We start from the raw sequence: 22,877 nt of genomic DNA, 5'->3' as shown, positions 1-22,877 counted from the left end.
CTCAAGGCCCCACTGCAGCCTAGGAAAATAAAGTGCAGCTAACAACATTTCACTCATTCGCCATTTAATAGATGTTGGCTGGCTCAGTTTGGGGGCATGTGATATTTATTTATAAGCGTACACTAGTGAATATCAGAAGATGTCAATAAGTAATTATGAGCCCAGCAGAAGAAGAAAAGGCCCATTTCTCAAACCAGCCAGATGAATATTTGAAAGGTAGTATTTTTTAAATGGGAGAATATTGCTCTCACATACATTATTTTAGAATAAAAGAGTCTGAATAAACATTATTTTAAGAAATAAAAGGGGAGAGATAGTAGATCTAAGCCCTACGTTTCCTGATTCTGATGCTGGGTTAGACACTTAATGTTCCTGCTTTTTATGCAGTTTATTTGTAAATGGGGGAAATAAGGATAATGCAACTTACATTTTTGAGGACTAGTTAGGTCTCTAAAGGCTCCTCCCAACTATATGATCCATGATTCTGGGGCATCCAAGGACTCATCAGTTAAGGGCAGAAAAGCTTCCTTCATACTATAGAGATAATCCCTGGGAAAGAGAAAAGCAAATAGTAAAGCAGAAAGGTGAATCTTTCTATATCTCTACTTATTCAAGGCCAAAAAGGTGAAATGAGAGGCTTTACATCATGGGATTTGCAGTGACAAGGGATCTCTTGAGAAGAAGTGCAGTGCAGTGGAATAAATTATGAATTAACACAGCACATAGTAGGGGCACAATAAATATTTGTTTGAATAGATCGATGAATGAATGAGAGAATTAATGTACCAAGATGTACTGAGTTGTGTCACATGACTACTTAGTACAAAGAGCATCTCTAGTGAAGGAAGTTGAAAAACTTCCATGGAAGTCTTTAAAAAGAAATAGTTCATTTCATGTAATGCTTTAGGGCTGGTTTTGTACAAAGACAGTGGGAAAGGCTAGATCAATGGACCCCAATTATATCAGCTGCATCACATATCCTTGGAACTTGCTAAAAATACAGATTCCCAGGTGCCACTTCAGATCTACTGAATCAGTCTCCAGGGTGGTGTGTGGCAACTGCATTTAATGAGCTCCTATCTGATTCTCATGTAGCCAGCCTTTGCTAGTCCTTAGATCCGCATTTGGGAACTACTATTGTAGACGATATCTTAAGGGCCCTTCCAGCCCTGGAATCTCATGATTCTGGGGAACAGATGCTAGGGAGAGGTGATCTAGACAAGGAGAATTCATTCATCACACATTTACTGAGTATGAACTGAATGCCAACTATTGGAAATAGAACAGTCCTGTGGCTATGCTCTCTCACTGAGCAAAAACAACTTGAGCTCTGGAGAAGACCAGTAGAAATCTACTCCCACCATTTTCTCTTTTTCTAAATTTGACTTTCACAGAATAAAAGTAATTCCTTAGATTGTGTTAAGTTTTTTTATCTACTAAAGTGCTTTTACACATGGCATTCACATGATACAACAACGTAAGTGTGGTTATTATCCTTATTTTATAAATGAGAAAATGAAGGCTTAGAAAAGTTTAATTACTTCCTCAGCATCGTTTAGCTTGTATGTAAGAGAGCCAGGAATACAACTAGGTTTTGAAATTCTGAATACAATGCTATTTTAACTATTCCCTTGAGATACATCATCTGTGGAGTGTGGCTTAAATGTCCCCATGAAATTGCTGATATTTTTTCATTCTTTATCTGTGTAATAATATTATCTCCTGAGGCGAGGAAAGTGCCATCTTCCTTAGTAAAATAAAACCCAAAACTACAGGGAGAAGGGCAGCTGCACTGTTTGACTTTGTTTTTTTCTCCTACGATTCATTTTCCCTTGATGAAATTTCCCAAAGCATGTTCCTCAGAACACTAATCCTACAAAAGTTTCCTGAAATTAGGGTTGCTTTGTCACTGAGGTTTGAGAAACACTCCACAACTCTTACTTATCCTAGGGAGGCACAATGATCATAATGTATTAAAGGCTACAGTGGGTTAAATGGTGATCCCACAAAAAGATATATTCACTCTCTTTTTTTTTTTTATATATTCACTCTCTTATCCTTGCAGCCTGTGAATATTACCTATTATGGTAAAAGATGTGATTAACTTGAAGATCTCAAGAGGAGTTTATCCTGGATTAACTAGGTGGCCTCTAAATGCAATCACATGTGTCCTTATAAGAGGGAAGCAGGGGGAGGTTTCACACACACACACACACACACACACACACACACATACACACACACACCGGAGGAGATGATATGAAGTTGGAGCAGGGAGAGATTTGAAGATGCTGTCTTTGAGGTTTGGAGTGATGGACACAAGTGAAGAAATGTGGACAGCCACCAGAAGCTGAAAGAGGCAAGGAACCGGTTCTCTCCTAGAGCTTGTTCAGCCCAGTGATACTGACTTAGATTTCTGGGCTCCCAAACTGTGCGAGGAGGCAAGCCACCGAGTTTACAGTAATTTGTTCTAGCAGCCACAGGAAATCAGTAAGAAGGCCTTGAGGAGTTTTGCTAAGAATCAACTCCTTTAAGATGTTTAACCCAACATTCCCCAAACTTGGTTGATCATGGCATCTTTTTGCCCATAAGTTTTATTAATATCCAAACAGAACTCATATTAGATGCAACCCACTTTGGAAAATGCTGCCTGAGGGAAATCTTTTGTTAATTACTAGGGCTACCACTGCTCATCTGGGGACAGAGCTGCTCCTAGTTAATGTTCTGGCCGAAGATGAGCCAGGATCCTGTCCTGCCAACTCTGTAGTATAGCTAAGACCAGGGGAATACTTAAATAAGACTTTCCTAAGGCTAGGGATAACAAAAGAGGAAAGCCAATGGGATGTGAATGTAAAACTGGATGATCTTGCTGTCAAAGGACTTTTTGGGGTGGGTCCATTGGGGTCCATTACAGGGATATGGTCTTGCCTACCTCCTAACCACTGCCATATGGCCAAAATCATCTATAAACCCCAACACACTAAAGCATACTGAAATGCCTCTAGACTTCTCTCTAGAAAGCAAGGCTCCTCTGAGCAAGGTTTCTGTCTGAGATGGCCTTTCTGCAATGACTAAGACTTGGACAATGGCCTACAGGCCTCAGCAGAGTCATGGCATCTGACTACAGTGGGGTGTCCTGGCATTGCATACACACTAGAGAGGGCAAGGAGACTCACTTCTTCCTCTCACTTCTTCTGATGACAGTCTCATCCTCACCATGTGGCTCTGTATATTCAAGGACCAAGTCAGAAAAGGAGGCACAAGGTCAGTGCAGGTATCCTCGACCCAGGAAGGAAATGCCTGAGACTCTTGTTTTGTAGAAGTGACATAAAGAATCACAATAATGGGGAAGATAAATTTTATTACAGCCCCCATTTCCAGCCTTCTTTCCCTAATATCTACTTGTTGTTATGACTATTATCATTATTTTACACACCTCTTTCACATGAATGGTTGGCTATAAAGCAGCACTTGTTTTGCTTTATTGCCATTTGCCTTATGTAGGCCATTAAGACTTTACCGCTCAAGCAAGGAGGCTTAATTTTATTTTTAAATAAGAAGGTTCTATGACTTCAAGACATTTATAAACTCCAGCTGGAAGGTATTCAACCTTTCTGTAGAAGGCAAAAGACTTGGTGTCCTGGTATCTGAGCAAGGGGGTCACCATGACATTTCAAGAACCCCTGTATGAGTTAGCCTTGCTATAAATTCATAGGAAAAAAAAAACACAGAGAATAAGCAAGAAAGATAGCTGCAAGATGGAAAGAATGTTTAGAGAAGACAGAACCCACAAAGGACATGTGACAGAAAAAAGTGGCTGCTGGCTCAAGAGGCCAGGCTTCAAAGCAATTACTTAAATTTAGGCTGCATGCTTCTCACTGAGCTGATTTCCTCTTGACAAGGAAAGGAAAGGTGCCGAGGAGGGAAGCGGACTTATTGTCTCTACCATGCCGGTGAATACTATATGAACACTCCTTTATGTAAGGAGAATGGTGATGGGAACTCTATTGATATTCATAATGTGCCAAAGCCAGCCTTCTGTAATAGACTAAAAGCGTTCACAAAAGCCCTATCGAGAGGTGTAGAAAGAGGTGTGGGTGTCTCTTCTTGGGATCTGAATGGAATTCTTGTTTCAAAAAGTGACCTCAGGTTCATACCAGGTTACCCCCCTGCTCCCCAACCCCTGCTGTTCTGGAAGCTGCAGAATTGCTTTATTAATAAGCTAAACAGGTAGGCCAGAGGGGAACATCTTTACGGAGGTATGTATAATTCCCCTTCATAGGTGGAAGAGGGAGCCACTTCTTCCTGCCAGGGCAAAGAATAGCAAACCCTCCCCAGGCAGCCTCCAGAAGGAAGGAGAATGCATTCTGGGGGTTGGCAGGGTGGTCAGAGAAGGGAAATGTCATTCTGAAGGCTGAGCAGCAGGCAACACCCTTCCCTCTGGCTGAGCACTCAGCAGCTTTGTGCATACTCCTCAGAACTGTGACAGCTAGGAACAGGTGAATTGGTACAGATAAAAGAACCCATCCCTACCTCTGGAAGCAGGAAAACAATCTCTGCTAACCTTTATATGAGCCATTTGCTCTCTTCCCACCATTGTCTCTGTCTTGCTGAAGCCCTGGACAGAGCTAGCATCATAAATACCAATGTGCCCATTAAAAATGTAAGGATGCAAGCCCAACTGTGCCAAAATCCATTGGTCTGCCATGGGATAGCGATCAACGGGAAACAATTGAAATCTAATGGACCCCCTTGGGGATCACCTGTCTCTACACATTGTTCCCTGCCATCATCACTGACCCAAAATGGGACCATCTGACAGGGAATGGGCTGTGCAATCTACAGACAGAGTCAGCGCCATATGGAACAGGCATTCCAATTGCCCATTGCAATACATAAAACAATTCAGGATTCTAACTCTATTTCCCTGGCAATCGAGTTTAACTATCACTGGGCTCACTATAATCAGATTCTGCGGCTGTATTTATTAAATATAAGTTGCTAAACATATGGCTCAAGGGATGGATAATAGGACATGGAGTCAGGCATAGCAAGGGTATCATTTTTCAGGTCTGCCCCCAGGTATTAAAGGCCAGTAGTGTCAACCAGCCTATAGCTGCTCAGAGCCTAAGAAGAATGGGCCTTCTCAGTTATGGAAGTGAGTTTTCTTAATGGTATATGTAGTTGATTAGAAGTAACAACTAAAGAGGTCAAGATCATGGGCTCATTTCCAGGGCCAGATAGCTCTTCTTCCTCTTTATCCAGCCACCATTTTAGTGAACACCTATTTTGTTCCATGCCTGGTGTAATGACTTGATGGCACCAAGCCGAGCAAATCATGGCCAATATACCTGCCTACAAGCCACTCAGTCTAAAATGGGAGAAAACTCAGAAAATATCAGTTTAACCCTAGGGTAGTTTATCCTGCAAAATAAATGGGCACAGACTGAAATGTTTGGGAGCTGAGAAGTGGGAGCAGCTAAAATTTAATGTTTCTCATTATTTGTACAGAACTTTTCAGTGTATAATATCTAAGCCTGACAGAAAACTTAGAAATAGAGATACATTTTCTTCACAAGGGAAGGGACTGAAATCAGAGATTTAATTGGCCAAAGTTGTATGGCCGACGAATGGTAGACATGGGAAAAACACACTGCTCACCTGAGCCTTGCTGCCTGGTCCACCAATATGATTTGTTGATCATGAAGAGAGCCTGTTGGCAAATCAGGGAAACTCCCTCTCAAGATCCAAAGCTCAAATTCCTTACTGATGACCTATGGCAGCATCTTCACAGACTAAGAAAAGCTATTTATTAATTATCTGGATTGTGGCCCTTATTATTTGTGGTTCATCGAGCATAACCCAGAATCACAAGAAATGCATTAAGAGGTATAATTGTAAACAGTGGCGGATAAATATAATCTGCATCCTCCTGAAATTCCACAATTGGGACAATGAAAAGCTATTTTTAAGACTGCATATAGTCATCGGGGTTAAGAAAAAAGCCAATGGGGAACATGGCCACAAAATTTTAGTGCTAGAGATGAGCTGAACAAGTGGTAGTAAACTTAGCATGCTAGAGAAGGTGGCCCCTAAGGCCTGCATTGAGAAAAGCAAGCAGGTCTGTATCCTGGAAACCCAGCCAAGCCCAGGAATTGTGAGCAATGATAACCTCTGGAAGTGGGAGTGCAGGCATGGCTGACAAATTATTTGTTAAATGTCTACGTGAGAAGCAGATAGATTCCCAGATCCCCTGTATTATTCTGCAAAACTAGGTGGCTGTTGGCCCTAACCCCAGTGGAAGGCCAGATGTGGAGATTCTGAAGAAGGGTTTCAGGCTCAGGGACATGAGACCCAGTAGAGGCAGCTGCATGTGCAGAAAGCAGTGGGCTGAAGGAAAGTTTGGTATAGTGTGCTGGAGGACTGGGCCCCTTATCTGGCTCAGTTCCAAGAACTCGGGCTGTCAGATTTAGACCCCCAGGCAAGGGACTACAGCAGTCCAAGACCTACACTCCTTGGAGGCTGTACAATGAAATGTCCAGCAGATTCCCTACAGTGAAGCCCACCAGTGTATAAGCCAGATGCAAACACACAGAGTATCTAATTAGCATTTAAATTCCTCAGTATTAAGATATCATGAAATGTTTGAGGAAAGCCTCCTGAAAGAAAGAGACCAAAGCAAACAGAAGCAAACAAAAAAAAATGCAGAGACAAAGCAGGAAGCAAAAAAAAAAAAAAAAAAGATTTTCAAGAAAACCCTCTGGAATTAATAGCTTCAGAAAGATAAGAAAACATATCACAGACATATCACAGTTGACTTGCTATGTGCTAAGCACTGCTCCAATTGCTTTGTTAGTAACTTACTGAGTCCTCACAAAATAACTCTACAAGAAGCCTGTGTTGTTATTATCCTCAGTTTCCAGTTGAGGAAACTGAGCTGCAGAGTTTGAAGTGTATGGTCCAACATCACAAAGCTGGTTGAACTGCTGAGTTGCAATCTGTACACCATCCATCTCCTCTGTTTATACGCTCAACTGCCACGCAAGCTATGCTATTCTAAATTGAGCAAGAGGCCACTAAAAGGAACATTCTGAGTTGCCTGGAACTAAAACTACAATTGCAGAAATGAAACGTCCACTACTGAAAAATAAAGTTGAGGAAATTTTCCAGAAAGCAAAACACACAGAGAGAAAGAGAGAGAATAGGAAAGAATATGTAAAACAAACAACCCCATCCCCCATACTTCCCTGCACAAAAATCTATAGGATCAGTCCAGCAGGTCCACCAAAAAAAAAAAAAAATAATAATAATAATAAAATAATTTAATAAAAGATTGAGAAAAAGAAAAGAGAATGTGAGGAGGAGGAAATGACTAGAGAAGTAATTCAAGAAAATTTCCCCAAACTGAAAGCCTCAAGTTTCTAGAATGAAAGCACCTGCTAAAATGAAAAAGGATATACAGACACAACATTACGACATTTTAGGATGCTGGGAGAATTATAAAATCCTAAGTGTTTTTATAGAGGAAAAAAAAAAAAGATAAACCGTTAAAAAGTTGGGATAAAAACAATCAGACTGGGGATCCCTGGGTGGCGCAGCGGTTTGGCGCCTGCCTTTGGCCCAGGGCGCGATCCTGGGGACCCGGGATCGAGTCCCACGTCGGGCTCCCGGTGCATGGGGCCTGCTTCTCCCTATGCCTGTGTCTCTGCCTCTCTCTCTCTCTCTCACTGTGTGCCTATCATAAATAAATTTAAAAAATTAAAAAAAACAATCAGACTTCTTCAATAGTCATATGGAAAATGAGAAGACAATGGGTAGGTAACTTCAGTATTTGGAGGGAAAGCCTTTCTATGCTCAATCTATTAGGGAGAATAAAGATTTTTTTAAGATACAAAAGTTAACTAAAATATATCTCCAATGTATGCACCCTTTTGGAAAGCTACTGGTAGAGTGGAGAGTAAATCAAGAAAGAGGGCAGAATGGAATCTAGGGAATCAGGGGCCTCAACATAGAAGGGTATAACCCTTGAGTGTCCTGGATGCTAAAGAAGACAGGAGGGCAGCTGGAAGTAGACCCCAACTGTCAAATGGCAGGAGGGGATGAAGGCTCCAGGAGGGATGTTTCCAAGAAAAGGAGTGACACCTATAGATTAGGTGTCTGACTCCATGTGTCTGAAGCCCTTTAGAGGAGATCTGATTTGGGAGCAAATTAAAGATAGTTGTATGTATAACTGAGTGTAAAGAAAATTTAGGCAAGTTATTCATTTCAGGGGCAAAATTGTACAAGATAAAAAAAATCACAGTGCTCCATATGACTCAGCAATGCAAACATCTTAGTGATAACTTCACAGAAATGTAAACAATGCCTATTGATCCAGTGAAAAATCGTGCTATAACTATAGCAGGAGAAGGAGGGAATGGGAAGGTGTGTGTGTGTGTGTGTGTGTGTACATGTGCGCATGAATATGCATGCATCAGAGAGCCAAATTTTAATTTTTTATAGTAGGGAAATCGATAGATTATGACTAAAATTGAAAATCTAGCAGTATAAGCTTGTTATTTAAACTTATTGAGGTAACTTCCGAAGAAGGATGAAATGATTGAAAGTACCCACCTCTTTGGAGTCAGCATCTGGGGTGGGGACAGAGGGTTCTGTTGTAAACTACTTAGAACCATTTGAGCTTTTTGAACTATGTACATCTTGTCAAAAATAATTATTTAAAAAAGAGATATAACTGCCTTACTGAAGGCAATATGCAGCGGACACCAGAGGGTCATTTCTGCGTGCACTCCTACAGCTCCTTCATGTGAGAGCTGTTCCTAACCAGTTACTGAGAAGGGCACTCAGCCTGCTAGTGCTGAAATTCAACGCTCCCTGAGCTGGAGCTGGTCGGGCCTGGGTGATCTCGTTTCTACCAGGCACAAATGCCAAGAAATCCACTGCTAATGGATCCTAGGGGACACAACAGGAAACACTGGGATAAGCAGGATTTCACTGTGTGTGAATCAGGCGGGGCCCAGTCTGCTTTCCCAAAGGATGAAGGGCTCTTTTCACTCTAACTAGGATTTTTCCTCTTCTGTGCAGGTTGTTTTCCAGCGACAGTGATGTTTAGGGAAAGGAGATAGAAATTTTGGATGAAATAGGAAAGAGGTAACTTTCCTTATTGGCCTGAAGCAACGTTGAATGGCTCTGTTCCTTACTAATCAGCAAGTCAAACAGCAAAAATTGAGCTTCTGTAATGGCAGCCAGGCATTGTGGACAGATATGAAAGCAGCCAATGAGGTGTACATACTAATGGAAGGGACGGGGGATGCACATGGTCCCGGCACATACCTGCATTCGTACGACCACGAGAGCCTGAGTTAAAAGATCTAAGGATCAGCTAAGACCTGAACTTAGCTTAAATCCTGTAGAATTTAAGCATTTCCTTGTTAGATCTGGCTTAGCCATAACTGTGATCAAAACCAAAACAGAACTCTCCTTTACCTGTCTCTGCCACAGTCTCTGAAGGGTGCTGTTGGTTGGCACCATCCAAAGGGAAAAAAAATAGTAAAGATTGTGGGGGCATTTCTTTTTCTTTTTTATATTTATTTTTTATTGTTGTTCAATTTGCCAACATATAGAATAACACCCAGTGCTCATCCCATCAAGTGCCCCCCTCAGTGCCCATCACCCAGTCACCCCCACTCCCCCGCCCACCTCCCTTTCTACCACCCCTAGTTCGTTTCCCAGAGTTAGGAGTCTCTCATGTTCTGTCTCCCTTTCTGATTTTTCCCACTCATTTTTTCTCCTTTCCCCTTTATTCCTTTTCACTATTTTTTGTATTCCCCAAATGAATGAGACCATATAATGTTTGTCCTTCTCCGATTGACTTATTTCACTCAGCATCATACCCTCCAGTTCCATCCACATGGAAGCAAATGGTGGGTATTTGTCATTTCTAATGGCTGAGTGATATTCCATTGTATACATATATGTGGGGGCATTTCTCCCATCAAAATACACAGTCCTTTCCAGTCCACTGTGGATATCATCTTCCTTGCCTTCTGCCTTCCCCAGTCGAAACACACAGGTAGGTGCAAACCTAAAATGGCTGTTGCAGAGGAACCTCCTTCTCTGGCTTCAACCTTTCAAAAGGAGGGACTGTCCTTTGATTAAGCCTCCTGGCCTGTGCTTTCCTGCAGAAATGAACAGCTTCTTATTGACGGGTTTGGGAGAAAGAATTGAGTCCCTCCTTTCTCTCTTTCCAGGGTGGTAGCCTGCTCACTGGGAAGACTCCTATTCTCAGTTTCTCCATGGGGCAAACTAGGCTGGTATCTTCTGGCTAGGCCTGGGCAGGGAGGTTTAATTGTGAGGTGCATTCATGGGATCCCTAACCATAGATCTAAGACCCACCCTCTGATCTAGCTCTTTTCAGCAATAAAGCTGCCATTTTGATCTCTGACTGCCCACTACCTCCTCATACTGCAGCAGTATTGCCCATCTCCCACCAGACTTTCCGCTGTTGGTTCCTAGAACATACCAAACTGTTTCAGCCTCTGGGCCTGCTGTCTCCTCTGCTTTTACTGGCTGGAACTCCCTTTTTACAATTCTTTTCCTGAATGATTGCTTACCTTTCAATTCTCTCAATGAGGTCTTCCCAGATTCCTTTAACTACAGTGGGAGTTATCTCAGCTGGCTTCTCTCAGTCATGGCTCCTTACTTCTTGCACTTATGGCACTAATTACAACATATATTATTACATATTTATGGATTTATTGTATTATATTTTCTCTATCTGATGAAAACCTTGATGGGACAAGAGTTTTATTTTGTTCTAAATTGTGTCTCCAGTACCCACCATAATGGCTTGCATATAACCAGTCCTTAACTATTTGTTGGATCAATTAGTGAAGTTAGTGGTTTCTACAAAAGAAGTTCATGTTTTCTACATGTTGAAGTGTTAAACCATGGAATAGCTCTGTCACTAATATTGGTAAATAGTTCAACAACTAATACTCCTTCGGGGATCCCATTTCCTCTGTTTCATCGGTACACCAGCCAGCCTCTGGTCGATGATATGTTGCTAGCACTGGGGCTTTCCAGCCTAGCATGTGTCCTTGGTTCTTGCCAGGGACATTCTCTGACTTAGCTACCTGCCACATGAGTCCTCATGGAGACTGTACTTTGCCTCTACACAATCCAGCCACAATTTATTATTTGCCATGCATGCCATTCCATTCAAATCTATGTCTTTTTATTTTTCCCCATTTCACTCCTCTGTTCTTGTGTCTACTCTGTCTCTTTGACCAAAGGAAATCAATACTGCTGTTTCTCAACTCTTTCTTCAATCTGAGGATACTCTCCCCCCTGGGCTTTCTCCTTCATGGATTCATAGCACTTGCATTTAAAAATTAATATCTGTATATCTTCAAAGATTTTAAAAAATCATGAAGATATTACACTTCTATTTTAACAGAAATAGTCTTCATCCACAGTCTAGATGGCTTCCCAGGAATTTTTAACCATAGCTCTGGGAACATTTTATGTTATGTCCTGAAGGACTGAATGAAACTCTGGAGTTGGAAGGTACTAATAAGGTCAAAGGGCTCCCTCTGGAGCCTGAAATCTCTGTGACCATCTGTCTTAGATTGTCTTGCCAGGACAAGGACAAGGGACACAGCAAATCATGGGAGGTTTAGTTCTCATGGGCTTTGAGTTTGGCCCAACTATAATTGACCTGTAAGGTCCTTAGGTAGTTCAAAGTCATTCTTAGACTTTTCCAGACCTAGTGTGAGATAGAAGGTTTATAAAGGTTTTACCCATTATGACTCATTGTCTTAAAAGCCTTCTGCCTATGAATCAGAGCTATATATATATATACATATACATGAATATACTCATGAATATATATATGAAACCTATTTAAGGCAGAGCTGTAAATGATCTTTGAAAATAGAAAATTATATATCCAATTGCAAGCAATGTTCCAAATTAGAATATACTTAATTTGAGTGTTTTCTTTGATCTTTCCTTCCTAAGAAAAGTGGTCTGGGGACAGACTGCTTTCACAGTAGACTTTTCCAGATTTCAGGAAATTCTTATCCTCTTACCCTGGGCTTCCCTGGACCTGGGAAACACAGAGGCTTAAACAGGTGCTTGTATAGAAAGAGTATTCCATTTAATATACAAATGGGCCCACATAGTACATCTAGTGATGCCCAGGTAGCACAAGAAAGTCCTGAATTTCTGGCTGCATTCATGCTCTACACTTGGAAAAATATGTAGCAAGATAAATACATTCATTGATCTTTTTCCCCCTTTTTAACCTTAATTTTTTAATTTCTCCATCCTAATATCATATGAGCAGAGCATATTTTTATTATGTCAAATTATTATAGACAGGTAAAAGCAATATTTATATTGTCTTATGTGTTATATGTGTACATATTCATATAATATGTACATATATATGTATGTGGTATGTGCACATATGTAGGTAGATACAGAGAAAGAGAGACTCATATAATAATTGCCTAGGTCCAATAAAATATCCCTGTCATGACAGCTTGACCTGAAAAAAAATGCTTTGTTCCCATTTATTAGGACTCATTGTCTCCTGGTTATAAATGTTCAGTGGTGAGAAATACATGCTGTTAGAAAATGTTCAGTGGTGAGAAATACATGCTTATGGAAAACAAATCTTGAAAGGAGAAAGTATGTCTGATGATATGCTTAAGCCAAAGCTGTTGCTAGAGGCAACCTAAGTCCCTGATTGTGAATAAAGTATTGATCAGAAAGACAGAAACTTGAAGGACTTCTCAAGAAAAAAAAAATGTGTGTGCGTGTGTGAGAGAGAATTGTAATCGTGGGGGAAGCAGTCTAAGGCTCTGTTACATGGGTCTTCTCACTCGTTCTGTGTCAGCCTAGCCTATAAGAGAGAAGACACAGGGGCATCAGAAACAATAGAGCCAAGGACAGGTAAAACCTGTCCCTTTAATTCAAAAGAAATTGTGTAGCTGGTAATAAACAGCAAGAGACGCAACCAGGACTCAGCGGTCTGCCCTTTCTCACCCACTCTGCTCTGTGAAACTTCCAAAGAGTGAGATTCTAAGTACCCCTAGTGTCTAACCTGGAACTGGTATAACCCCATGCTCTAGGCCTTCTCAGAGCCTCACGAGATTCTAAGTGCATGCTATGAAAAAGAGGACCTCAGAAGAAATATCATCTCCAGAGTTAAGGGAATGTCTCTGATATTGCCTCAGTTAATCTCTTTGACTGTGGTCCATTTATATCATCCCATCTTCTTTTTTTTATTATTTATTTATTTATTTTATTTTATTTTATTTTATTTTATTTTATTTTATTTTATTTTTTATCATCCCATCTTCACTATGAGACAGCAGTGAGTCAGGGTAGAAGAAGTAAAGAGAGCACCACATTGCTCCTGAGCCTAGCACCTAGCTCTAAACCCCAAACAGCACAAATAGATCCATAATAATGCAGGCAAAGGAAAAAAAAAAGTTCCTGGGTCTCTGGCAGCTGAGGAGAGCCCTTCAGAGGGGCTGGTGTAGCAAAAAGGATCCGGAGTAATGTGGTAGTTTAGAAGAGCAGTACCACGAGGGGATTTGGAGTTCATAACAAAGGAAGAAGGTAATTTTAATCAAGGTATGAGGATAAGACGAGAATTAGATTACCATAATTTGTGAGAAATATTCTATAAGAGCTTGTTCTTTCTGATTAGGTGCATCATCAATAAATTACAAGTTGATAGTATAAAGTTTCCATATAAAAGTTGCAATAAATATGTTTATTTTCTTCTAAGGAAAAATTGCCAGGATGTAAATAGTTTTGCCTTGCAACGTTCCTGGCACATAGTATGTCTACTAAACATATGCCAAATTAATGAAATACTGAATGAATAAGGTATAATCCATGTTTTTAACCACATGGTCTTATATTACACATTTTCATCTAGAGGCTGCATCCCTATTTGTAAGCCAAGTGCCAAATGAAAAGAAATTTAACAGTTTTGAAGTGTTAGTAAGTACTACTGGGAAAGGGTTTGTGGGTTTGTTTTGTGCTTGTTTGTTTGTTTGTTTGTTTTAATAGGGAATACAGTAACCATAGAGTTTATAAATGTTTGTATTGTTACTCTCGGTGATTCAGGAGAGCCAAAGAAAACTCATTTCGGAAGTTCTATCTTCTTTACTTAGAATTTATCTTGACCTTTGGGACATTTTCTCAGATTTAGGACTCTGAAACAGTGAAACTCTCTTTCTATGATTCTAATGTCCCTTGACTCATAAGTCACAGGAGAACTAATGACTTAACACTTTCAACTTTTCTAAAGCATTTAAGGGAATATTCATCCTCCAACATCAGATGAGCACATAAGTCCAGTGGGCTTTTCAGAGCCACCTCCTCACTGACAGTGATGGACTTTACTTCTAGCCAAGAAGAGAACATAGGGGGCTGACATAGACTTTCTATTTTTTACTCAAATGAATACTATTTTCATTTGCTTTAGAGAGCAGTCCCTAAGAAGACTAGTGACAAGATGAAGGTTCACTGGTTTCCTTTTTCCCTGACAGGTTCAAAAGTGTGGTGCAGGTGGCAAATTAGACTTGGCTTCCCATTAATTGGAAGGAAGAAACTTTGTCTCCTGCTGTTCAGATTGTCATTGGATCCTTCAGCACACATTGAGGTTTTGTGGAATTATCATTATTATATTTATCATTGCTGCTGCTAATGCTGTTGGCAATTTTTCTGAGAAAATGATGAAGGGCTGATGTCAATTAGAAGCCCCTGTGAGTAAATGTCTTAAAGTAACTAGAAACTTGAGATGCCTATTTGCTGCTGTGTGAACAGCAAACTAGCTGATATAAATTCTCAGCTCTGGGTTTGGGTAAAGAACTTATCTATGATTGTCTTCAAAGATTTTGAGAAAATAAAAAATAATATTGAGAGGATAATGCTTATGATGTGTTATCATTTATCAAACTTCTACCATGTGTAGGCAACATACAGTGTTTTACTTTTATTTGGTCAAGTTACAGAACTACTCTAAGAGATGATAATTTTTTAAGCCCTGGAGAAGTAAGGGATTGGCCCAACTTCACACAGCTTGTAAGTAGTAAAGACATTATTCAACCCCAGTTTATAATTGGAAGGACTACAAAAACGCAAACCACTAGGATGAGAGTATAAATCCTTCCTTCCTAGGACATTCCAGCAAACAGAGCCAAAGACTGCCGTGGTGAGACTGGACAGGATTTAAAACCAAAGAAGACAAGCAAAGGAAGAACAGAAGAGAAGAGTGTATCTTTCTTTCTTTTTTTTTTTTTTTTAAGATTTTATTTATTTATTCATGAGAGACACAGAGACTGAGAGAGGCAGAGGGAGAAGCAGGTTCCATGTAGGGAGCCCGACGTGGGACTCGATACTGGGTCTCCAAGATCACACCCTGGGCTGAAGGCAGCGCTAAACATTTGAGCCACCTGGGCTGCCTGAGAGTGTCTTTCTAAAGCCTGGTAGTCTTTTCCATGGGATTCAGGGAAGATTCTTTGGATAGACCAGCCCTAGATGTGTTATAGGATAAGAATATGAGAGTGACACAGAAGCACATGCGTGAGCCCTGAACATTGTGATGAGTCTGGGATGTCAGCCTGGCTAAGCTAACCTATGTTCCTCCAAACTCCCTTTCTAGTATGTTTTGATTATGGGGAGCTACCCAGGTGGTTCTTTCAGGAGAATTAGAGCTTCAAAGTGAGAAGGGAGCCATTTTGTAATACACACACACACATTCTTGCAGTTTTTTTAATTAAACATTCGTCTAGATGCTACAGTGAAGTATTTTTGATGCAATTAAAATTCCAAATCAGTTGATTTTGAGTTAATCAAAAGAGGTTATTCTGGATGGGCCTGACTTAAATCGGGTAGAAACTCTTTAAAGGGAGACTAAGCCCTCCTGGAATATAAAAGATTCTAAGCAATAGAGGAGAAGGTGAACTGTAAACTATTTCTACGTATGAGCTCTGTATACTCACCTCATTGTTGTAGATCTGCTGACTCACCTCACTGGCATGAAGCAGCAGCTGGGGCTGCACTGGCTCTCTCTTTCCTTCCTGACTGTCTGTCTGCCCTGTGGACTGTAGGATTATGGAGCCAGCTCCTACAACTGCATAAGCCTGTTCCTTGTAATAAATCACACCATACACACACACACACACACACACACACACACACCCTTTTCCTACTGCTTTTGCTTCTCTGGTTACTCTTTGATACAAACACAGGAGCAGTAGAACCATTGCACATCTGAACACCAGCCCTGTCCACCAGCTAAATATGCTTATGTAAGGAGTTGCCTTTCCAGGACAGGAGGGAACACTGATTGGTACAGCATTCTAGGCAAAGGAAAAAGCAGGAAAAAATAATAAAAAGCCATGTCCAACAGGCAGGAAGCGGGGTTCTTTTAGTGGAACAACATACCGTATTAGTCTGCTTGGGCTGTCATAAAACAAAATGCACAGACTGCGTGGCTTAAATAAGAAAAACTTATTTTCTCATAGTTTTGGAGGCTGAAGTGCAAGATGAAGCCTCCAGTAGGGTTGCTTTCAGGAAGAGGCCTCTCTTTCTGGCTTGTATGCAGCTGTCTTCTCACTGTGCCTCACATGGTCCTTCTTCTGTGGGCCTCCAAGAGACAGAGAACTCTTTGGTGTCTCTAAGTTTTCTTATAAAGACACCAATCTTATTGAATTAGGGCCCCATGCTTATAGCTTAATTTTTTACCTCTCCAAGTCCCTATTTGCCCAGACAGGAGCGCTGGGGGCTAGGACTACAACCAATGCATTTTGGAAGGAGACTATTCAGTCCATAGCACACATCTAGTAAATAAAAAGCAGAAAAGTGTTTCCAAAACTAAGGATATTGAAGATTGGCCATTCATAGCTAGGTATTAGTTAGGTATTGGTAGAAAGAGGGCTTGCTCTCTTGTTCAGGTCATCACTGGGGACCTCAGCACATTTTTTAAAAATCCAACTTACCTTTTGCCCTCTGCCAGATTATATCTCATTACTGACTCCTTCACTGTTTTTGTTTTTTAAGACCTTATTTATTCATGAAAGACACAGAGAAAGAGGCAAAGACATAGGTAGAGGGAGAAACAGGCTCCTTTCAGGGAGCCTGATGTGGGACTCCATCCTGGACTCCAGGATCACGACCTAAGCCAAAGTCAGGTGCTCAACTACTGAGCCACTCAGGTGCCCCTGTTTTATTTTTTTAAATCCAGTTCATGGTTTGTTTATGGATTTTACTGAAGAATCCTGAGAAAAACAGAAAGGAGAGTTTATACTGTACACTCCAGAGCAAAATACTTCAAGCCTTCTTATCAGATAGAACTCTGCTGTACTCCTATTATGGTTCTCACACGGAATTCCTATACTCAAAGTCAGTCTTGATTATTCCTCTATTGTCTCAAGTCATTCTGCTTCTAATCTGTCCTAATTAGCCTATCGCTATTTCATATAATCTTAAATGAAATTTGAGGACTCTACCTACCAAACCATGTAATCTATCAAGCAACATACAGTGGTCTCTGTCAGAGAAATTCTAGTAAAACATACTTCTCTCGATCTTGCTTCAGGAAAGGAAAGCATCATTAAAGGAATCTGATGCTTGTATAACACAGGGACACCCAGGCCAAAGGCACCCCCAGTGAAGCACTGTGACACACCTGTTTGTTAGTTATTGATGGAGTTTAGGCCGATGCAGGCATGGACAAATGTACACAGGGAGGTAGGCGTCACGTGACCAAAGATGAGCAGATATTATTTCCCAAAAGCCAGATTAAATTCTTCAAGAAAGAAGAAATGCAGCAAGCCTAGTATCATTATAGTCATCTGCTCCTAATCTTTGGGGAGAAACAGGCACGGTCTTGACAGCCTGTTGGGACAGTTGGGCTCATGGAATATAGTGCAGCTCCCCCTGAAGGAATTCTCTCTGCTGTTCATAAAAATGGCTAATTTAACACAGCATCAAATTAATAATGGAATGTAACTTTGCCACAGCACTGAATGCCTCGCATTCGTCTGCTGCACTTTTGGGACGTGCCCTCCCTATGCCCTTCCCTCATCTCATTACACAAGCGCCTCTTTCTGGAACTCACTGAGAATCGTTCCCTGTGGAACTCTTATACTTGGGTGCCTGAAAAATGTTTCTGCAATTCGGTTTGGAGAGGCAACACAGGATAACAGGAAAGAATTCGAGGGATAATGTGTGTGAATGTGCTTTGTTAATCGTTAAGGTAATACATAAATGTAAATTTTTCTATTATGAGTTGGGAGCCAAGGGTACTAGTATCCATTCTACTAATGACCTTCGGCAAGTCCATTTACCTCTTGAGAATTCAGTGTCCTTATTTGCAAAGCTGTAGTATTTAACTAGATGCTCTTGAAGATCCATTCTGGACCAATAATGCCCATTGTCATAATGATGACTTGATATTTATTGCATGCCCAGGGCATTCTTCTATTCCTTTGACATGTGCTATCTCATTTGGTCATCAAAAAAAAAAAAAAATCCTATTGAAATAGTAGTATTATCATCATCCCCATTTTTCACATTAAAAAAAAATCTGAGGCACAGTGATATTAAGTAGCTTGTCCAAAGTCATGCAATGAAAAGAGTAGAGCTACGATTTTAACCCAGACAATATGACTCTAGTGCCTACCCTCAGCCACTGTGCTATACTGCTACCATGAGTATATTTTAATGATATGTTCTATAAAAACAAAAACAAACAAAGAAAAAAAACCTTTGAAATTGCCAACATAACATCAGTAGGCACAGCCAGTAATAAATGGGATTTTTTTATAATGGTGGTGGCAGATTTATCATAATCCATTTATGTTCTTGTCCAGGCTTCTTATGACTAACATGGAACAGTTGGCCCAGGGTTAATAACATAAACCCGTGTAGTGAAATAGGCAAAGCTAACTGGCCTACCCAGGACTGGACCCTTGACACTTGATCATTTGCAAATGTTTCACTTCCCCAATTTTTGACAGATATTTACTCATGCTACACCTAGAGAAGCAGGCTTTAAGATCACCAGCACTGTCTGCTTGAATTGCCTGCACACGGGCAGATGGCACCCTACCACACCTTCACCTTGGGAGCCTTCCCAAGGGGCAAAACAAAATTCAAAAGAGGTGGCCTTTCACCTAGTCCGTAGAGATGGCTAGGAGCACCAGCTGTAGGTTAGCTCTGATTGCTAACACCGCGGAGCACATTTTCCGTCCCTTGAGTGGCCTTCCCTTTCTGCCTGCACAGCCCTCCAGAACAGCCATCCACCGTGGTTCAGCCTTCTTTGAACTCAAGTGTTATTTGTTAGCTCTGCAGCAGAATGCAGTGCCCTATAATGAGCACTAGTCTGCTGTTTGTGACTACTTTGTGTGTAGGTGTGTCTCATTTGCAGCAATAGGTAGGTACCTCTGGAAAAATGAGGCATATTTCTTTAGTTTCTCCGTACCCAGGTCAGTGATATACAAGCACAAGGTTGTCTCACCACTTGCAAAACATTTGCTGAATTGGACTGAGAGGAGGAATTGCACACAGGGACCATCTTCTGGAAAAAAAATCCTTAGTCTCCAGAAGTCATTGTAGAGATGAGAACCACTGACCACCATATGCATGGGGGCTCCCATCAGCCTAACCCCATATTTGGTGTGACCACCAATGACATTTCTTCAGATTGTGAACATCAACAAAAGCTTTTAAAGAATAAATGCCATCGCTAACTCCATTCCAATTAGGCTGGTGAAAAAACAAGAGGAAAGTCAGATCCCCACAGGCATCTCCTTAGGAACATACGAAGGTCAGGGATAAGGAGGGAGAGTCAGCTCCTGGAGAGCAACAACAAAGAAGGTGGGGAAGACAGGAAAGTAGGGGCACCAAAAAAAGGGAAGCAAGGAAGCCATGGAAAACACTGTTATCAGGACAACCTCCAGGAAAGCCTCTTCTGTACATTTCTGTGAGGAAATGTGCATGTGTAGATTCAAGATGTTGCATTTCTGCAGGCAGGAGATACCACAAAATAATACCAACACCACATCAGTTCACAATGTAAAGGAGTCAAAGACTCTCTCTGTGTTGTCCTGATCTGATTTGGCATTCTAGACCCCAGTGGAATAGTGACGTCTCATTTTGAAGAAACCATTTTGTAATTATCCATCTCTTCCTGTAGACAAATTATAACCATGGTTCTCCAAGACGGCTTACTGGGTCGAAGGGACATTTGAACATCTTCCCTTCAAGAAGTTTCCTATGGTAGGGGGTGGAATGTCCAACCTGTTCAGCTGAATGTGTGTGTGTAGAGTTTTCTAAGTACATATGTGCTCAGGTCAGGATAGGGCAAGAGAGCATTTGAGTATTTCCATCAGAGTATACGTGGGGTTGACTGGGAAATGGATGTAGGCAGTTCTGAGCCAAATGGCCATTGCTGTCCAAGGCATCTGCAAACCACATTTGTTTTTTGGCTGTGATAGAAAGGGGCTAGCTATCTCTGTCTTGTCTTCCTTTACTGCCCCTATCCCCTGAGCCACAGGAAGGTGTTGCCAGTGATGTCTTTCCCAGGCATGGTTTGTTGTTTTTCTTTGTAGATTTTATGCATTGGCAGCCAAAAGCCTTGAGTAAGGAAATGATCCTTTAGGAACAAAAAAGCTCTTTTGTATCTGACATTTAGGACATCAGGCAGAGTGGTCTTTCCAGATAAAGTTGGCTGGCGTTGGGAAGAGTGGCATCTACGGGTCATAAAGCACCATGTTTGTACATATTTCCTGCCGGCAGGCACTTCCTCTGCATGCCAATCCCATGTGTTAATGTCAGTACTTCCTCCTCCATGGGCTGTCCAGGCCTTTTTGCTGAATAATTCTACCAGGGGAAGGTCGTTTGGTAGAGGTATGCAGGAAGAGTGCCCTGACCACAACACCTTTCCAAACGATTTTTCTTTAAAGATTTTATTTATTTATTCATGAGAGACACCCACAGAGAGAGGCAGAGACACAGGCAGAGGGAGAAGCAGGCTCCCTGCAAGGAGTCTGATGCATGACTCCATCCTAGGACCCTGGGATCACAACCTGAGCCAAAGACAGACACTCAACCACTGAGTCACCCAGGAGCCCCCTTTCCAGACGATTTTATCTTTTAGTTGGCTATTTCTAAATGTTTAAATTTTTCTAAGAAGCAAAACAAAAAGGTAGAACAAAAAGAAAATAAGCAGTAGCTACCTATTCTTTTTTTTTTTTTTTAACTGGATTCAGTATTCAGAATTTGACTGGGTATTGAATCTAGCCCTACTACAAACTTTTTAGAATACAATCTAGCCAAGAAAGTCCCAAGCCCCCTAGGATACCAGAAGTGTCACAGAATAAGTGGACACAAACATTAGCCACGTGCTAGAAGAGGAGCATCTTGTCAAAGTGACTTGACTGTGTATGGAGACCTCTGCTCTTTCCTGTTGACCTTGTCATATCTCCCAAACAGTTTTTTCTTCCCCTAGGGCATTTCTATGATCTTTTGTGTTATGAGAAAATATACACAGGAATTATATTTTTAAGTCCAAACTGGAATTACCCCCCAGTGATTTGGAAAAACCTAATTTCAGATTTTTTTGGTGTTGGGAGGGAGGGGCAAGCATCAGGGGAAGACAGTGTTCCCCCTCACCCAACCACCTGCGCCTTTTACTGATACTTCCTCTTATAAGGAAAAAAAAAAAGCTACAGAAAGGTGGGAAAAATGTGAGCTTATCTGACCAACCTTTCCCAAGATAATGGAAAGTTATAAATCTTAACTAGCAATGGATAAGAGAAATTCGATCACTTTTATTGATTTGCATAAATAGTCTGTCATTACGATTAGTGATTTAAAAAATTTTTGTTCCAATTTTTATATGCTTTATAACTTTAGGTTAGTTTTTTTAAATATAGATAGAATGTAGGGCAACAAGAGGAAATTGAAAATGTATGTTTTCATTCTTAAGTGATATCAGTTGGATTCTTAAATAATATTTATTCAAAATATGTCACATTAGAAAAAGTCTATCTTTGCAGCTTCTCTGTGATGCTCTCCTTAGGGTCCATAACTCAGAACTGCCTCAGTCTAAAAATATTTCATAATTCTGATGCTAAAAGGACAGAGCATTCAGTCTGAGGTAGAGGATTCTGAAGAAAGACATATGAGTTGCTTTCAATTATAGGGATCATCATTGCACGAGGGATGGCCGTCCAATGTTCTCTATTCCTAATGATGAGAAAGGGGGAAAAACTGAATAAAGAAAAGCTATAGTTAGATCCAAGGAAGAACTAGCTAACAGTGAGGCTTATTAAAAATGAGAGAGAACGTAGGGTATTTTCTTGTCTCCCTTCTAGAACAGTTTTTTATTTTTTTTTTTTTTTTTTTTTTTTTTTTTTTTTTTTTTTTTTTTTTTTTTTTGTGCACAAATGTTAATAGCAGCTTTATTTTGAATAACTCCAAACTAGCAATGTTCCATGTGTTTTTTCATGGGTTAGACTGTGGTACATACATACAATGGAACACTACTAAGCAACAAAAAAGGAAGAACTCTTAATACATGCAACAACTGGAGTGAAAAATCCAACTTCAAAAGTTACATATCATATGATTTCATTTACATAACACTGTTGAAATGATAAAATTATAGACATGGAGAAAAGATCAGTGGTTACTAGAGGTTGGAGACAGGGGTGGAAGGTAGCATGAGGGAGTTGTTTTGTGAAGGTAGTTCTTTTTTTTTTTTTTTTTTTTTTTTTTTGTTTTTTTTTTTTTTGTTTTGTTTTGTTTTGTTTTTTTTGTTTTTTTTTTTTTATTGGTGTTCA

The 22,877-nt window shown here is 40.5% G+C and overlaps 1 long non-coding RNA gene across 1 annotated transcript in view; it reads right to left on the bottom strand.

Annotated features, from left to right (window-relative positions):
- Positions 1–22,877, bottom strand: part of LOC102156818 — a 69,266-nt gene that overhangs the window by 1,026 nt on the left and 45,363 nt on the right. Inside the window, exon 3 of the long non-coding RNA XR_005361634.1 lies at positions 428–549. This is a non-coding gene — a long non-coding RNA (uncharacterized LOC102156818). The remainder of the gene's footprint in view (positions 1–427; positions 550–22,877) is intronic.

The sequence above is a fragment of the Canis lupus genome, chromosome 7, assembly GCF_011100685.1.
Source record: "Canis lupus familiaris isolate Mischka breed German Shepherd chromosome 7, alternate assembly UU_Cfam_GSD_1.0, whole genome shotgun sequence".
NCBI lineage: Eukaryota > Metazoa > Chordata > Mammalia > Carnivora > Canidae > Canis > Canis lupus.
Note: the sequence above shows the minus strand (reverse complement) of the source record. Positions and strands in the feature narration are given on the sequence as shown.